Below are 18,147 nucleotides of genomic sequence, written 5' to 3' on the forward strand. Positions count from 1 at the left end.
CCCCCATCAGGCTGGCTGGCCTAAGGGGCATGTAAATACCCTAAATTAGGAGCACTGCAAGGTCAAAGTGAGCAGGGACCCATTCCACTGAATCTTCCTGGAGGCCAAGGCCTTTAACTGCCTTTCAGAGCATGTGTGGAAATACCAAAGGGAGGTATATTTTAGGGCAGGGAAAGAGCCAGAGGAAAGGTGTGAAGGTGGAAAAGGGACTGGTGGGTTTTGTGTGTGTGTGGTGCGCAGGTCCACCTGGGAGAGCAGAGGGGCCCAGTAGGGGGCAGTGAGCATGTGGGGGCTTTGAATGCCTGGCCAGCTCTGGGCCTCCCTGGGTGGGCCATGGGGAGTGGGTGCGGGGGGGGGGGGGGAGCGGCGGGGGGCTGTTGCTGAAAGATGAAGCCACCATTTCCCCCTGACCTTTATATTCTAAGAGGCTGGTCGGTTAGGCCAGAGGACAACTGGCATTCAAGGGCCTCTAACGTCTAACTCCAGCCTCACCTACCTCCACTCCCTCCACCAGCCCTCTGGGCCTGGCATGCTCACTGGCTCTGAAACACTTCCCTGCTTGCTCTCACCTCCGTACCTCTGTTCTCCCAGATCCCAACTCCTGCATCCTACCCACTGCTCAGGCCTCACTCCTAGACCTGTTTCCTCCACGAAGCCTGCCCTGACCACACCAAGCCTTGCTTATATGCCTCAGCCTCAAAGGCCTGGGCTGGGCAAGGGCCCATCCTCCACTAAAAGCCACAGGCACTCGCCATCCACGGTGGTCAGCTGTTGCTTTCACCTGCCTAGCAACATTCTTCGCCTGGTAATCTGAAATGCCTTTGAGAAGCTGCCCCTTCCCCTTCTTTAGAGCGTGTCGCTGGAGCAGGACAGACCTAAACCTTGGCCATCAAAAACATCCTGTCCCCTTGACCACTGTGATGGTGGCCAGATTTCTGACATTATTTGAGCCCCTTGATTCAGTCGTGCCTGGAGGCCCTTTTTATTTTCACTTAGGTCTCTTTGTGCTGGATTTCTTGCAACCCAAAGATCCTTGTCAGATGTACCATCTGTGCAACGCAGTTTGGGCCTCCTCTGGTCTGGCCCAGACAGCTATACCAACCTCCTCACTGGACTCCTGGTCTGTATGTCTTCCCCTCCACCCCAACCCAAAAGGATCTCTTCTCTTAATTATGACCTCTGTCATTCCCCAGAATAAAGTCAAAGTCCTCAACTCAGCATTCAAGGCCTTTCACCATCCTGTTCTGCTCTATCCCTCTCTGTGCCAGCCACACTGAGCTCTCCATTCCTCTGAACAACACACCCTTTATGTGACTATAATTTATATATACTGTTCCCCTCACTGGGACTTCCCTAAGCCCCCTACCCTCAATATTCTTTCTGGCGAACTCGTACTCACCTTTCAAAACCCCATTTGACTGTCACCCTGTCTGCCATATTTTCCTTGAACGCCCCATGCAGGGTGAGATGTCTCTCCCTGCCACCCTGGGCACCTCAAGCTCCCCAGCTGGTCTCGTTCAGGTCAATGACCACATAATTTGCTTATTATCATCTATTTGACTACCTTCTCCCCAGATGAGGAGCTCCTCAAAGATAGGGACATGTCTTATTCACTTCTTATCTCCCAAAGGGCCCGTTAATAGCTGTCAACTAACTAACTTACTAACAGGGAGCTGAAGCAAAGTCATACTCCTTGAGGCCTTGTGAACCATTAAGTAACCATTTTTGCTGGTCAACTCTTCAAGGCAACCACTCACTATTTTTTTTTTTTTTTTAGCTTCAGGACTTCTCAGTGCCTTTAATTTGCTAATGGGCACTGTGAACCTGTGCACCGGCTTGCTCCATTTCAGGAGTGGGGAAACTGAGACCCAGAGAGGGACAAGGATTCATTCAGGCAGTTGACAGCAGAACCGGGCCTGGGGTCCAGGCCCCTGCCCTGCCTCACCCAGTGTTCTCCCCGCTACACCTCAGGCCCCTTCTAGGCACAAGTCACCTCTGTAGCAAAACGTTAAGAGCAAGGGCTCTGAGCCTTGCACCCCCTTTTGCCAGCTGTGTGGCCTTGGCCGAATGTCTTAACCTCTCTGAGTTTCAATTTTCTCACCTGTAAGGTGAGAAAGCACCTTACCTCATGACGTTGCTGTGAGGGTTCAAGTCCATGTAAGAGCACCTAGTACAACACCCAGCACACAGTAGGCCCTCAACGAATCCCTACCAGCATCTCTATGGCCTCAGCTTTCTCAGTGGGCACAGTGAGCCCTGACATCTTTGGGGGGATGTGGGTCTTTCTGGGGAGAGATGCCAACTAAATACTAGGTCCGGCCTGGGCCTCCTTCCACAAGGTTCAAATCTGGGTCTCAGCGGGGGCCTGCTCGTCTGGGTGCCCAGCTGTCAGGCCTGCCTCCTTCCTGATTTGAAAAGAGGCATTTTTTGTTTAGAGGAATTTCCCCCCATTTCATACTGGCTCTATAAATTGGATTTTGTTGAGTGGTTTCTGACAAGCAAGTCGAACAGGCATGTGTATGGAGGAGACGCAAGGCTGACTCTGGCCACAGGGGTGGATCTGAGGCCTTGAGTTCTGCTGGTCGCTGGCTATGAGCTCAGCCCCTGGGCAGCCGCATCCTAAGGAGAGTGTGTGTCCTTGGGGGTTATCCAGAAGGACTTCTTCCCCAGGAATTCTTTCCAGAGGTTTCCCAGAAACTTCCCTTAGAGGAAAGGCCCCTATGGCATATGGATCTGCCTACTTACCCTCCTCCAGCAAACCTGCACCCTGGATTCGGATTCATGGTGGCCAGGGGCTGTCCCTGAGTCTCCTACCCCAGTTCAGTCCTCCCGAGATGATAGTCAAGGATCATGAGAAGGATCACAGTGTTTTCCACATCTTCAGCCACCCAAACAAGGGGAAACTGACATAGTAAAGCAGGAGAGATTTCAGTTAGACAGCAGGAAGAACTTCCTCCCTTCCAGATGGCTGAAACTTGAGCTGTGCATAACCTTGGAAAGTGCACTAAACTAGGAGCCAAGGCACCTTCGGCTGATGATTACTGTGGGACTCTAGGTCAGTGTCTCATTTTCTCCTCCCCTTGGTTTGCTCATCTACAAAGTGGGAATTCGAATTTCTATTCACCATGCCTCCATGTCTTCAAATAAGACAGTGGGATGATGCGTTGAGGGCAGTGCCTGGTGGGGCTGGATCAAATGACCTCCATAGGTTCCTTTTCCTCTCTTTTTTGGAAGGAATTCCCAGGGCCATGACCCTGGCAATAGGCCCAGGGACCCAGTGGTGAAGTGTGTGTGTGCATGTGTGCGCATGCACAGGACTCTGGGTCACATAGTAGGTGCTAAGTTAATGTTTGGTTTTCTCTCACTTCTCTTGGGCAGCTCTCCAGATGCAGAAAGAGCCCTGGGGAGATGTCAAGAAGCCTGGATTCTAACCCTGGGTCTGCCCCAAATTGATTTTACCTTGCCATGTCCCTTACCCAAATGAGTCTCGATTTCCCCATCTGTACCGGGGCTTCCCTGGTGGCTCAGTGGTTGAGAGTCCGCCTGCCGATGCAGGGGACACGGGTTCGTGCCCCGGTCCGGGAAGATCCCACATGCCGCGGAGCGGCTGGGCCTGTGAGCCATGGCCGCTGAGCCTGTGAGTCCAGAGCCTGTGCTCCGCAGCGGGAGAGGCCACAACAGTGAGAGGCCTGCGTACCACAAAAAAAAAAAAAAAAGTACCAGGAGGAGTTTGGATGGTTTCCAAGACTACTTCTCTCCTGAAACTGTGAAACCCATGACTGACCCAGTGAGGTCTGACCCCTGATCCCTTGTCTCCCACCAGCCATTACAGGAGGTTTCAGATACACTGACCTTCCTATGCTTCCCTAAATTTGCCAGGGCCTTGGGAATGGCCTCAGGCCCCTCTCACAAGCCACATGACCCTGGACGTTTCACACCTCCCAAGCCAGTGCCTCCGCCCAAACCCTTCCTCTCTTGCCACAAATTCACCTTAATTAACTCCAACTCATCTTTGCAGCTCTCAGCTCAATCATCACTTCCTGAAAACCCCTCCCTCCCTGAGATCCTCCTCCACGATTCACTCTCATGGGGGGCTCCCCTGCACCCCTTCTTTGTAACACTTAACCACCTGTGCATCTCACATTTATGTCGTTTCTTTAGTGACATCTGCCCTTCCCCAGACTGTGAATTCTATGAGGACAGGGACTGGTTGGATCTCAGTCCCCACCATGTCCGGGTGCCCAGCACAGAATAGATGCTCAATGCGTAACTATTGAATGAATGGACGGACGGCCTCCTCATTTTTGGTCAGGAGCTAAGCTGCTGACAGGCCCTACCTGCAGAAGATGGGCTGGGGGTATATTGGGAGCCCCTCACATCCCCACCCAGGCTTTCCTGTGAGGCTCTCCCAGCTGACCTGAGACCTCGGGAAAGGCAGATATGAAGCATCAGCTCCATTTTTCAGACGAGGAGAGCAGCCCCAAAGGCAAGTTGGCTGGAGGGAGGTCACCTAGCTAATACATGACAGGGTTGGGGTAGGATCCCAGGATTAACAAAGCTGGAAGGGTTTTCTAGTCCCTTTTTGACAGAGGTGGAAACTGAGGCATGAACGGGGAAGGCATTGCCCAAGGTTTTCCTGGCCAGGCAGCAGCAAGGTGGGGATGGGAATCTGTGGTTCTTGAACTCGGAGAACTTTCTCCTGCCGGTCTGAGGAAGAAGATCCATGGGCTTGACCCCGGGATGACCAAGCGGCTTCAGATAACTGATAACACCACACGGCACCCTCTGGGAGTGGACAGTGCTGGCAAAAAGCCCCCTGAGGGTTTGGGTGTCTGTATAGAACCAGGCTGCCTGGGTTTGAATGCCGGCTCTGCCGGTCACCAGCTGTGAGTGACCTTGCTTGGGTCGCTTTACCTCTCTGTGCCTCAGTTTCCTCATGTGTAAAATGGAGGAAATCTGGGTTAATACGTAAATAGAACAAAGCACTGAGAGCAGGAAGTGGCCTGGGACAACGTCTCATACGCGTGAACTGCAGAGCTGACCTGGCCAGAAGCAGGAGGAAGTGATTCATTCTCTCTGTGTGCCAAGGGACTGGTGTCAGCCTGCTTCTCGCCCCAGGTCCACAGGATAAAATGTACCGGAGGGGTTTCAATCATCATGGTGACCTTTTTTGAGCCCTCCGGTACTTTACAACCCACTGAATCCTCAGAACCACCCCAAGAAGCAGGCTCTGTCATTATCCCATTTTATAGATGTGAAAACCAAGGCCCAGGCAAGTCACTTGTCCAAGTCCCACAGTTTGTGACCGGCAGAAGCGGGGCTCATGTCCAGAGGTCAAAGGATGAAGGACCCAGGGGTCAAAGGATGAAGAGAGATGTGTTGGCCAAGGGAGTGGAGTCCTAGAGGAGGTCCTGGTCGGGCCTCGCACAGTGAGGAGACCTGGGCAGTTGGGGACTGGCGGAAGCTGCCGCTGGAGCCCCCATCTCCCCTGGGGTGGGATCCTCGGTGGGCCCTGCTTGGTAATCACAGCATTTGCCAGACACCCGACCCGCTGTGGCCAGACCTCTCGACAGTCATGAGCCCCATTCTCCAGGTGAGGAAACCAAGGCTCAGAGAGGGGAAGCGACGTGTCCAAAGCCACACACTTCTGTCCAAATCTTTACTCTCCTCCAGGGACGTGAGCCCAGGGACCACGTCTCCCCACCTCCAGCGGTCAGTGCCCATGACAGACCCCGGAAGGCAGGTAAGTCTGAAGGGGTGGGGAGCATGAAGCATCTTCCCAAGGTCTCACCAGGCATGAACAGATCAAAGAAGGGCAGCTTCTCCATGGCTCCCAAGGCCCCCAAAACGTGAAAATGTAAGGACTGTCTTTAGGGCTCAAGGAGTTCAAGCTTCCCCTTTTACAGATGGAGAAACTGAGGCCCAGAAAAAGGATAAGCCACATCCGGGGCCATCAGGCAGGTAAGGAACAGACCAGAAGCTAGCAGAGCAAGTCCAAAGGCCCTGAGGTTGACACAAAGTATGAACTAAGGCCAGCAGGCTGAAGAGAGATGAGGCTGGAGAGGTGGGCTGGGGCCAGGCCGGGCAAGGAGTATGGTCTCTAGGCCAGAGCAGTGGGAAATCACTGAATTGGAAAGTCTGTCCACCTCCTGGCTTTGGCGCTTTAGAGACCCATCTGGTGGCCAGGGACTGACTGGCCTGCAGGAGGGCAGGATGGGAACAGGAGACCCGGGAGCAGGGCTGACACTGAGCCCAGCCTGCTCCTCTCTCCTGCCCTCCAGACCTGCCGACTCAGCCTCACTGCTCAGAGGGCTGAGGGCATCCTAGCAGCACGCGTCCAAGCCCGAGCTCCTGATTTCCATCCCCAGATCTGCCCCTCCACTGTCTTCCCATCTCAGTAAACACAAACTCCATTCTTCCCCAAAACCTTGGAATCATCCCTGCCCCTCCTTTCTCTCACCCGCTACACCTGATCCGTCAGCAAATCCCTTTGGCTCCACCTTCAAAATATAACCGGAATCTGACCACTTCTCATCACGGTGCTGCTGCTCTCCGGTCTCCCGGGGGATAGTTGCGCCAGCCTCTCCCAGCCCCGTGGTGTCCCTTCCACCAGGCAGCTCCAACACACATCAGATCACGTCCCTCCGCTGCTCCAAGGCATCTTGTGGTTCCCCACCTCTCTCAGAGTAAAGTCCTAACTTGGCCCTTGAGGCCCTCAAACTCCGGCCTCCCTGTCCCTGTGTGGCCCTCTGTCCCCAGTCTCTCGCCCCCAGTGTCTGTGGCAGCAACTCCATCCTTGCCGCGTTTGTATTCTTACCTCAAGGCATTTGCACGTGCTGTGCCCTTTGCCTGCAATGCCCTTCCCAGATGTCTGCAGGGCCGGCTGCCTCACCTCCTTCAAGTCATCAGATGTCACGTTCCCAGGAGGCCTCCCGTGACCACCCGACTTAAAATGGCAAAGCCCTTCTCCCATCACACATACACACACACACACACACACTCACACACACACACACACACACACACACACACTTCGTTTGTCAGCTTCATTTTCTCCACAGTTTGCATCATTTTCTAATATACTATTTAATCGCCCTATTTGCATTGCTTTTTCTCAGCTACCCTTGGCACCCCTCTCACCCACAGTAGGATTTCAGCTTCCTGAGGGCAAGACTCTCTGGCTCACCAGTGCCAAGAATGGCATCTGTGCAGAGCTGTTAACCTGATTCACTCTCATGTGGTTCTAACTCTTGGTGGGAGGCTGCCTTAGTGTCCTGTCACAGACAAGGAAACCGAGGTCCAGGGAGGGAAACAGTTTGCTGAGGTCACAAGGCCAGGACACAGTGGAGCTGGGACTTGGACCCTGCCCAAACCTCCCACCCTGACCAGCTCAGGCTGAGTGTGGGCTGGGAACAGGACCGCTGAGCTAGCTCTTGGGGAGGAGGCTGCAGGGCCGCAGCTCCTGCCAGCCCCCTGCGGTCAGTGCCCTCCCCGAGGGGCCACGGCAGCCGGGCAGGGAGAAGGCTCCAGGGCGGTGGTGTAAGAGGGGCATTGGGAAAGGCCCGGGGCACCAGGTCCATTCTACGGTTGCCCAGTCCTCAGAGCCTGAACAGCCATGGCTGAGAAAGGAAGTCAGCAGGATCCAAAATAGGTCTGAGTTTTGGGAAGTGAAACCGGGTGCTGGGGACACTCGGCCAGAGGAAGACCTGGGCCTCCTGGGCTGAGGCTGTCAGGCTGGGGGGGGGGGGTCTTCCCCTGCCTTCTCAGCCTGGGGAGAGTGGGTCTGGGAAATAGGCTCAGGCCCCTCTCACAAGCCATGGGACCCAGGACGCGTCATTCTAGTTCTCTGACCCTCAGTGTTCTCATCTGTAAAATGGGACTAAGGGAAGGACCTACCTCACTGGGGACTGGGAAGGTGTGATGAGACCACGGCCTGAAGCCTGAGGCTGTTGCTCAAGAGACGGTAACAGTTACTACCGTACTGGTGTTCCACATCCATCTCTGGTGACTCCTCCTCCAGGAAGCCTCCCCAGGACCTTAGGTCAGAATGCATCTCTCGTCCCTGGTGTCCCAGTCCCTCTTAACTTCTTTTTGTTTCTCTTCACATGTGTCTTTTCCACTAGAGGAGGCCGGGACCTCATCTGTGTCCTCTCAGTGTCTCTAGTGCCCAGGACAGGGTCCGACACACGGGAGATGCCACATAGCGGGGCTGAATGGGGGAACGAAGGGCGGATACTGCTGTATGCCCTTGAGGGTCTGATGTCTGCATCCTGAGAGCCAGCTCCTCAGGGCTGGCCTGGAGTTGCAGCAAGAGGTAAGTAGGTGAGCTACGTTTCCTCTGAGCCAACTGGCTCATCTTGTAAAATGGGGACAATTGGAAACCGGGAGCCACGGTCTCTTTGTCCCAAATCAAAGAAACACAGGCCACCCAAGATGCCACCCCAGGCACCTCAGAATGTGCCTGGGGACAGGGCTGCCCCAGGGTGGGACTCTTCAGACCGAGGTGGCCCTGCATTCTGCCTGCTCCTGTCCCCATCCTGCTCCAGTGATAAGCAAGCCTTTGAAGCTGAAAACCGTCCCAGGTATAGCTGAGGACTTGCCACCTACTGGAATCGGGAATCTCTAAATAACAATAGTCAACAGTCCGCAGAGGCCCTCACATCATGCAGGTTTTACAGATAAAGCCCAGAGAAGTCAGGCTACTTGTTCAAGGTGACACAGCAAATGAGGGCAGAGCAGGTAGGGTGTCCAGTCCTCCTCTAACTCTCGGTCCTGGGATTCACTTAGCACATTTTACGATCACCATGTCTCCACAAAGTGAGACTCAGGACACCCATTCTACAGATGAAGACCTCAGGCTTCTAGAAGGGAAGGATCTTTCCCAGGACCATCCCCCAGAGGCCCCACTCCTGGAGCTTCCGAAGGGCTCTTGGGGTCCCTTGAAGGCTGGGCCTTCAAACCCAGGGACCAAACTCGGAGCTGAGGCTCCTCCAGGAAGGACTCTGAAGGGTCTGTGTGGTCTTCAGTTTCCCGTCAGCCCAGCCCTCCTGCCAGCCTCACCCATGAGCCAGCTACAGCTGCACATCTGGAAGCCCCACTGTGCATCTGACCAGGCAGACTCAGAATAACGAGACCCACGTGGCATTTCCTGGAGGCTGCGCCCTGTTCTAAGGGCTTTACTACAACGCTTTTGAGACTCAGAAGAACTCAGTGAGGTCAACCCCATGACTGGCCCCATTTTACACGGAGGAAGACTCATGCACATCCCAGACTGAGCTCAACACCTTCTGAAAAGCTGCTCCTCTCCTAGTTCCCAGCCCAGGAAGTGGTTCCTGAAGCCCCCAGGGAACCACTGAGAACAGGAGTCATTCCTGACCCCCAACTCCACCTCTCCCCCAGCATCCCATCAAGTCAAACTCCTAACCTGGGCCCTGGAACTGAACCTCTCTGGGCCTCATCTGTCAACTAGCAAAAGAGCCTAGGCCTGTGAAGGGGACGGCAGAGTTGTGGAGATTCGCCATCACTGCCCAGCTGTGTGACCTGGGGCCGGAGCACCAACCTCTCTGGGCTGCGGTTTCCACATCTATGAAGTAGAAATGCTAACGTGGCTCACCTCCTAGGCTCGTGGGGATGATTCAGTGGCCCCTTCCCTCCGTCCTCCCTGAGACATTGCTCCAGCCACTGTCCCCTCCTGTTAGAACCCCTCAGCCCTTCCCTCTCTACCGGATCAACCTGAACAATGTACAAACGGCTGATTTGTTTCTCTGAGCCCACATCCCCTCCCCTGCTGCCCGGCTTCTCTCCCGCCCTGCACGGGAGTTCCCTGAAAGCGTGTCTATCCTCGCTGTCCCCACTCCTTCCTCGAACCCGCTCCCCTCGGGTTTTCACACCCCCTCCCAGGACACCAAGGACCACCACGGGTAAACCAGAGCCATCTCTAGGCCTAGCCCTTGTCTTTCTGGTCCCACAGCAGCATTGACGCAGTAACTCTCCCTGCCTCTTCAATGCCTTCTTTACTGGCTGGCAGAATGTTCTGGTTTCCTCCGACTTCCTGGCTGCCCCTTCTCAGCCCCTTTTCTGCTTCTTCCTCCATCTCGCCCTTACCTCTCAAGGTTAGGGGCCCCAGGCTCGGTCCCCAGTCCTCTGTCTCTCTCCATCCGCCTTCCTCCTTGGCGGACTTTAGAGGAGGCTTCTCTGCGGGTCCCCCGCACTGCTGTTTCCAACCTGGACTCTCCCCTGAGCTCCAAGCCCAGCATCACCTTCCTCCTCCTCAGTGCCTCCCACCTCCCCGCTTTACCTTATTCCAATCTGATCTCCCGACACGTGCACATCGACCTGTTCCACCCTCAACCTTCCTCAGCCCAATGAAGGGCAACTCCATTCTTCCCACGGCCCAGGCCAAAACACTGACTGCCATCCTGCATTTCCTCTCTCTGACTCTCTCTCACATCCCACATGAGATGCATCAGCAAGTCCTGCTGCCCTAACTTCTAAATCCATCTCAGTTTCCAGCACTCGTCAGCCTCCCCTGGACCAGCCTCCATCATCTCTCTCCTGGATCTTCACCACAGCTGCCTCCTGCTCTCCTGGCTGCGGCCCCTCTGGACTATAGGCCCCTGTAGTCTATTCTCCACACAGCAGCTGGAGGGACCCTATTCCCGGCGGAGTCGGACGCAGCCTCCTGTGCTCCGCCCCTCACTCTGAGAAGCCCTAGTCCTGATAAAGACCTCCGAAACCCTGCATGCTCCCCACCCTACGGCCCCCTCCCTCCTGCCTCCCCTCCCCGGGTTCACCCCGCTCCAGCTCCTGCCTCGGGGAGCTGGCTTTCTGGAATGTTCCCCCAGCAGCACGTGTGCAGAAGCCTCCTCCTGCGGAGCCTTCCCAGGTGCCCTATCCTCGAGTTCAACCTGCCGCTGCCACCCCTCGTCCCCTTGCCACTTCCTTCTTTCCTCTTTGCACTTACACTGATCTCACATACCGTACAGTTGACTTGCTTATCACGTTTACTGTTGGCCTCTCCCAGGAGGGCAGGGATTTCTGTCCTGCGCCTCCCCGCCTAGAGCAGGGTCTGGTCGGCAGTGGGGGGCTTCGTGGGGACGGCGCTGTAGGGACGCTGGGTGAGAGCTCACTGAGCCTGGGATGAACGCGGCCCCCTCCCGCCCCTCGCCGTGCGGGGCTACTCAAGGCATCCTGCTCCCAGGGCCCTTTCCGTCTTCCCACTGCCTCCCGTCCATCCTCTGGCCCCGCTGAGATCCACTCCGTTCTCCACAACGGACGCCGGAAGAGTTGTTAAAAGCCTGGAGTAGATCGTGTCATGCACGCGCCCAGGCCCTCCCACGACTGCCCTTGGCCCGCAGGATCACATGCCGATTCCCTACCTGGCGCCGGAGTCCCCTGAAGGGTGGCCTCAGGAGGCTCCTCCCGTGGAGTGGTCCCCAGCTCCCTCACACCCGGGACCCCGGGACGGCGGGTGTCCTGAAGGCCTCGGTGTGCAGCCCCGGACAAGAGGCCCCACGCGGTCCATAATCCTCCCACTACCCCCCGTGACAGCAGTGCCAGCTTTTCTTAAGCACCTACTATGTGCTGGCTGCCCAGAATGCAGCAATAACCAAGACACCCTTTGTCCTCTCCCTCCGGAGGCACGTTCTAGAGAGGGAGGTAAAAATGCCTCCTCAGGACCTCCCCCCGGACACCTTCCCCACAGAGCCCCGAACTCTTCCTCTGCTTCTTCGGAGACCCTGCTCCAGTGCGACTCGTCGTGAGCTCTCCCCACGACCCCCACAGTCCCCCGCAAGTACCACACCCCCTCCTGCTTTCTTTGACTTAGCGTACATATCTCCTGCGGAAAAGCCGGCAGGGGGTGTCTGTTCTGTTCTCTGCTCGTCCGCAGCACCTAGGACAGTGCCAGGCAGAGAGGAAGTGTGTGCTGAAGAAAGGAACGCAGTCTAGAAGGACCGTGAACACATAAAGCACAGGATGGGTACAGATGAGTGGAGTGGCTCTCTTCTGACTGGGTGGTCTAAGAGGCCTCACCAAGGAGGTGGCATTGAGCAGAGACTCAAGCATGTAAAGACTGTGCCTGAGGAAGCAGTAAATTGCAAGGCCCTGAGGCAGGGTGTAACAGAACAGCAAGGGAGGCTGGAGTTGGAGTGAACCAGAGGAGAGCTGGGGTCAGGGGCGGGAAGAGTCTTCCTAAGCTCTTTTCCAGGAAGGTCCATGAGGCTCAGGGAAGCGAAACGACTTGTCCAAGTTCGCAAAACAAGGAAGGGGCAGAGGTGGGCCTGCTGGTGGGATGTGAGGCCAGAGACCGGGCCTCCCCTCACCAGGTGGGGCCCCTCCCTGTGGCTCTCTGGGGCTCACCTACGCTGTGCTCATTAATAGCTAACCCAGGTGGGGCCCTGCTGGCTCAGGAGCCTCCAGGTATTGGCTCAGCCCAGCAGCCTCTGGGGCAAAGCCCAGCGGGTGAGTGAGTGAGCAAGGGGCCCACTGGGGAGCAGCCGTTGTCCCTTGCCCCCGCCCCCAGCCGAGCCATCACCACGCACGGAAGGCTCAATTTGCTGGAGTTGAAGCTGACTGGCTGGGGCAGGAGACATCATAGCCAGGCGCTTGGAGACTGTGCGAAACTCAGGCAGGTGGCCCCTGCCCACCCCGCCCCGAACCTTCCTAGGGCAGGTGGGCCCGCGATGCGCTGTGGCCTGCCTGCAGCTGGGACTCCAACTTCCTTCCCTCTCCTGGCCCCTGTGCTCATGCCCTATGGGCCACTGGGCTTCCTTGCTGCTCCCAGGCTGTGGTGGGCCACGCTTTTGCCCTTGCCTGTCTCTCTGCCGGGGACTCTCCTCCCCCAGTGCTGCCTGGCTGGTTCCAGCTCAGCCTCAGGCCTCAACGTCCCCTCCTCAGAGGCCTTCCCTGACCACCTGTCCAAAGCAGGTCAGCCCCACCACCTCTTACTCTCCATCAGAGAACATTTTGAGGTCTTTCATGACAACAAAAATGACAGTCATCCTATATGCCGTTTATTGTCAGTGTGCCCATCCCCACACTGGGATGTGATCTTCCCATGTATCTTGTTCCCTGGAGTCTCCTTAGGGCCTTCCCCAGGGCCTGGTTCACATTAGATGATCAATAAATACTTGTGGAATGAGGGCATGAGAGTCTACCCCCCTCATTGTGCAGAGGCAGCAATTGAGGTTCAGAGAAGGTGAGTCACTTGCCCAAGGTCACACAGCAAACCAGAAGCAGACCCAAGGCAATGGCCCAACTCAGCCCACGTGACTCTGTGTCCAGCACTCTTCTGCCTTAGTCATAACTAGCACTGAGGACTCAGCCAGTCCCACTCCAGCCTTTCAGGTAGGACCTCTACCCCTCGCTACTATCTTTTAGTTCTGGGGAGAAGGAAGAAGTGGGTAGAAAGCAGGGAAGGGAGCAAACAGGGGAGAGTGAGTGTCAGAGGTAAATGTGTCCTCAGGAGTCACCTAGTCCCATCTGACCAGGCCCAGAGAGGTTGGGTGCCTGGCCTGGGGCTTCTGGGCCCCCAGTCCAGTCTTGCCCTTGCCTGCCTGAGCTGCAAGGGGTTAAATTTTGTGCTTGGCTCCTGGCTCGCTGCGGACCGTGGCTGGGACAGAACATCTGTCTGTTGCTATGGTTGCCGTACACTTGAAGGGGATGGCTGGATAATTACAGCAAATGCCGCTGAGCAAGTGAGCGGGTGCCCAGAAGTGGCTCAGGACCCCTGCCCACCCAGTGCAGTGGAGGCCGCAGGCCCTTTGCCTGGCCAGTTCACTGTGGGCCCTGTCCCCAGGCTTCAGGTCCTGGGCCAGGTGGAGGGGAGTCAACCAGAGCCAACTTGACCTTTGCACAATGAATGGGCCTGGCCACAGGGCTCCTGGGAAACCTGGAGCAGGGCAGACACTGCAGCCTTGGGCACTGGAGCCTGAGGGCAGTGGGCTGGCTGGGACAGGGGGTAGGCTCTGAGGGTGTCCCAGTGCCTCTGTGTCCTCCGCCCAGGGGAGAAGCCCTGTCAGCTGTCCCTGTCTCCGTGGGTCCCATGGAGCCCAGGAGGTGGCAGGTGGAGACTGGTGGCCTCAGGCTCGGCCTCTCTGCTCTGCCCACTCTCTGGGCAATGCAGGTGGCTCACTGGCCCCCTGAGCCTCAGTGTCCTCACCTGCCCGTGGCGGCAGAGCTCAAGGAGCTCTACGTGGGCCTGGGCAGGGCAGAGGTGGCTCTGGGGCAGGAAATGATTGCCCCGCTCTGGCTCACCAGGCCGCTCATGAACCTCACCCAAGCGGCCATGGACGTGGATTCTAACCTGCAAAGTGTGGTCCCATGGAAGGGCTGGATGCGGCTCAGCGCTGTGGCCAATCACGATTTGTCCTTGGGTCCAACCCCTGCCCCGCTGAGCTATGGGCAGGGCAGACGGGCTTGCACCAGGAAGGGTCATTTCCCACCCCACCGCCCCTCTCAACTTCTGGAAAGCTCTATGCAGACCCACCGGCAGACCCCAGAGGCCTGAGAGTTCCCTCTGCAACAGCGGGAAGTGCGCGGGACATGGAGCCTCGCACCTTCCCCAAGGCCACCTTACGGGTTCCTGGCTCTCCCCACGCCACTGCCCCCTTCTCCCGGCAACTTCTCTCCTCTCCCCCATCTGCTTCCCTCACATAACAATTGCAATAATAATAACTGACGTTGTGCAGGTGCCAAGCTCTATGAGCATCAGCTCATTTACTTCTTTCAACAACCTATGCAGAAGGTGTTTCTAATGCTGTTTTTGGATGAGGAATATTGAGTCATGGAGCAGTAAAGAGAGCTTCACAAGTTCCCCTGGTAGGTAGTATAAACCCGAAGCTCAGAACGGGGCCACTCTGGGCACCGACTCCTCTTCTGTCTTCCTTCCCTCTGAGGATGACCTCCTTGGTGTCAGAGATGGGTTTAGTTCTTCTGTTTCACCAGCTCTGTGCACACAGGAGGCACAGACACATGGTTAACTTTCTGCTCATTCATTCACGCTTACATTCATTCATTCAACAAGTGCGGAGCACATCTTTTTTTTTTAATTAACTTATTATTTACTTATTTTATTTACTTTCGGCTGCGTTGGGCTCCCCTGCTGCGCGTGGCCCCTCTCCAGTTGCGGTGAGCTTCGTTGCGGTTTGCGGGCTTCTCATTGCGGTGGCTTCTCTTGTTGCAGAGCACAGGCTCCAGGCGCGCAGGCTTCAGCAGTTGTGGCATGTGGGCTCAGTAGTTGTGGCTCGCGGGCCTAGTTGCTCCATGGCATATGGGATCCTCCCGGACCAGGGCCAGAACCCGTGTCCCCCGCACCGGCAGGCAGACCCTCAACCACTGCGCCACCAGGGAAGCCCCGTGTGGAGCACATTTAATGCGCCAGGTCCTGGGCTGGGTGAAGCAATGATCCCCTTTGCCACGTCGGCCTGTCTAGAGGTCCCTGAGGGTATCTGAGCCCAGTGCACAGAGGTTGATTCAAATGAAGGCTCAGAGTCACTCTGGCAATCTGGACGCTCCCATTGGCCTGAGGTGGGCAGGGCAGCGGCCCTGCCCTCAGGTTACAAAAGTTCACGGAGATTAGGGGCCCTGCCCGAGGAGACACAGCTATGCCTCAAGAGGGGCAGCCCCTGGGACCCAGGAACGTCACACCTTAGGGAGCTGTCAGGATGGGGGTGGCTTTGATCTTGGAGTGCATACAGGAGAGCAACCAACGGGTCCTGGTTTGCCTTCCTCAGACCCAGGCAACCTGGACGATTGGTGACCCTCCCTCAGGACCTCCACAGACCCAGGCTCAGGTGCCACAGATCCAGGCTTCAAGTCCGGCTGCCTGGTCTGGGATCCAGGCTCCTTCCCTTCCTGGGGGTGTGGTCCTGGAAAGGGGAGAGCCCCTCTGTGCTGGTTCCTCCCTGCCCTGCCCAGGAACCTGCAGCCCTGCCCCAGGCTGCCTTAACAGGTTGGAGCCACTAGTTCTGCACCAGACCTGCCCAGTTCCTGTTCCTCTGGGAACGCTGGCTGGGTAGGGAGGCCCAGGCCTGCCTTAAAGAGACAGGCGCAGGCCACAGCCACGCTCTTATTTAACAGGCAGCTCCTGTGAGCTATGAATCAGCATCCCAGGGGCCCTCTGGGCAGCACCAGACGCATTTTCCCAGCCAGGCCCATCCTGCAGCCATGGGGGTGGATGCGCGGTGGGCCAAGCAGGTCTGCAAGGAGGGGCCTGTGGGCCCCAGAAGGCTGCTCCCCTCCCAGCTGCAGGGCCTCCTTGGGGCTTGACAGGTCCCAGGCAGGGCTTCCATGAGACCTGCAAACAGGGCTGCAGTGGGAGGCATGGGGGCGGGAGGGACTCTGGTACCAAGCGTGACCTTCCTGCTTCCTGGCCATGTAAACTTGCATGGGGACCTGAGCTTCTCTGGGCTTCAGCGTACCTAGAACAATAGCATCTGGCCTCTGTGACCTCTCTGGCCCCTTCCAGCCTTCCTAAGGTCCTCAAACCGAAACCGGACTTCTGGGCACCCAGTGACACTGGCTGAATCCTGGGCCTTCCGGTCCCGGGTCTCAGTACTCAGTCCGGTACACGGTAGGTGCTGAGAACGGCAGAATAGAAAGATGGCTGGCCGGATGGCTGGATGATGGGAGATTGGCTGGGAAGCTGGATCTATGGATGGATGGATGGATTGAGAAGGGGACCTCTGGGCCAGTGGACCCCTAGTGCTCAGTGAGGGCACTGCCTGGCTCCGCTTGGGTAAGGGACGACTGGGGGGGCGGGGAGTGAGTCCTTAACTCCTCCCTTGCTCTTAGCCTCACATCCACTCCACCCTCAGGGCCACCTATCCTACCTCTGACTTCCTCTCCATCCCCCCTGCTACCTTCTGGCTGAGGCCACTACCCTCTTAAGCCTGGACACCATAGCACTCTTCTCACTGGGCTCCGCGCTGCCTCCCCACCTCCCTTCAGATTGTTCTCCAAGAGCAGAAGGAGTGAGCATGTAAATTAGCCCCCACTGCCTCCTGCCTCACATCTCCCCCCACCCCGCTGCCGCCCTTCTTACCCTCGTCCACAGGCCTCACATAGTCACGCCACCAGTTACCACTGGGCCTCACCTCCTGCCCCTCACGGCCCCACCCCACCCTGATCTCTCCATGCTCCTTCACACGGACTGCTCTCCTCACGTGCACCCTTCTCCCGCCCACCTCACAGGCTGGGGATACTCTTCCTTCACCACCCCCACACCCCGTAACCAGTGCACCCCCCCTGTACCCACTTACCTCCGCTCTCCCTCAGATCTCAGTTCAGTGGCCACCTCCTCAAGGAAGCCCGCCCTGATCCCCAGCCTGTACCAGGCACTCCCAGACCTCTATTTTATAGTTCTTCTTGCCGTCGCAAGCTCGTGCTTGTCTGACTAACAGCATCTGTTCTCCCAGCGACGTGGACCTGTGCAGGCCAGAGCCCCACCTGTCTCATTCCCTGCTGGCTCACCTGCACCCAGGACAGGGCCTGGCACATAGCTGGGGCTCACTGAGTGTTTGTTCAATGAGTGAATGAACAGATGGAAGGATGGATGAATGGGAAGGTGATGGTTAGACAGATGGAAGCCGAGTAGAAGGTAAAGGATGAGGTGATGGCTGTTTAGACAGGGTGGTTGGGGGCCGAAAGCCTCAGTTAGGAGGTGACATTTGGGAAGAATCATGAAGGTGGTAGGGGGCAGGTTATGGGCATCCAGGCGGAGGAAAGAGCATTGCAAAGACCCGACGGGAGGCCAGCACGCATGTCCAAAGGACACGGGAGAGTGGAGCCAGAGAAGCAGGCGTGTGAACCCTGAAGCTTGTCCCGAGGGAGGTGGGAGGAGCCTTTCGAGGGCTCTGAGCAGAGGCGTGGCTTCGTCCCTTTCTCCCCCTGGAGTGGAATATTCGCTCAGTGAGGGCAAGCCCTGCTCTGCCCGGTTGGCTCACAGTAGTAAGTACGGGTTTGGGAGGCGGCCGAGTGGTCCTTGCACAGGCATCTGAGGGGCGTCTGCCACCCCTCTCCCTGGGGTGGCCCATTTTCCATCCAGTCAGGCCACTGTCTTCCCTCTGCTTACAACCCTCCTGTGGCTTCCGGATCACTTGGAGTAAAAGCCAGAGGCTTCGTGACAGCCCTCAGCCCCCAGAGCAG

Source organism: Pseudorca crassidens, chromosome 15 (genome assembly GCF_039906515.1).
Source record: "Pseudorca crassidens isolate mPseCra1 chromosome 15, mPseCra1.hap1, whole genome shotgun sequence".
In the NCBI taxonomy this organism is placed as follows: domain Eukaryota; kingdom Metazoa; phylum Chordata; class Mammalia; order Artiodactyla; family Delphinidae; genus Pseudorca; species Pseudorca crassidens.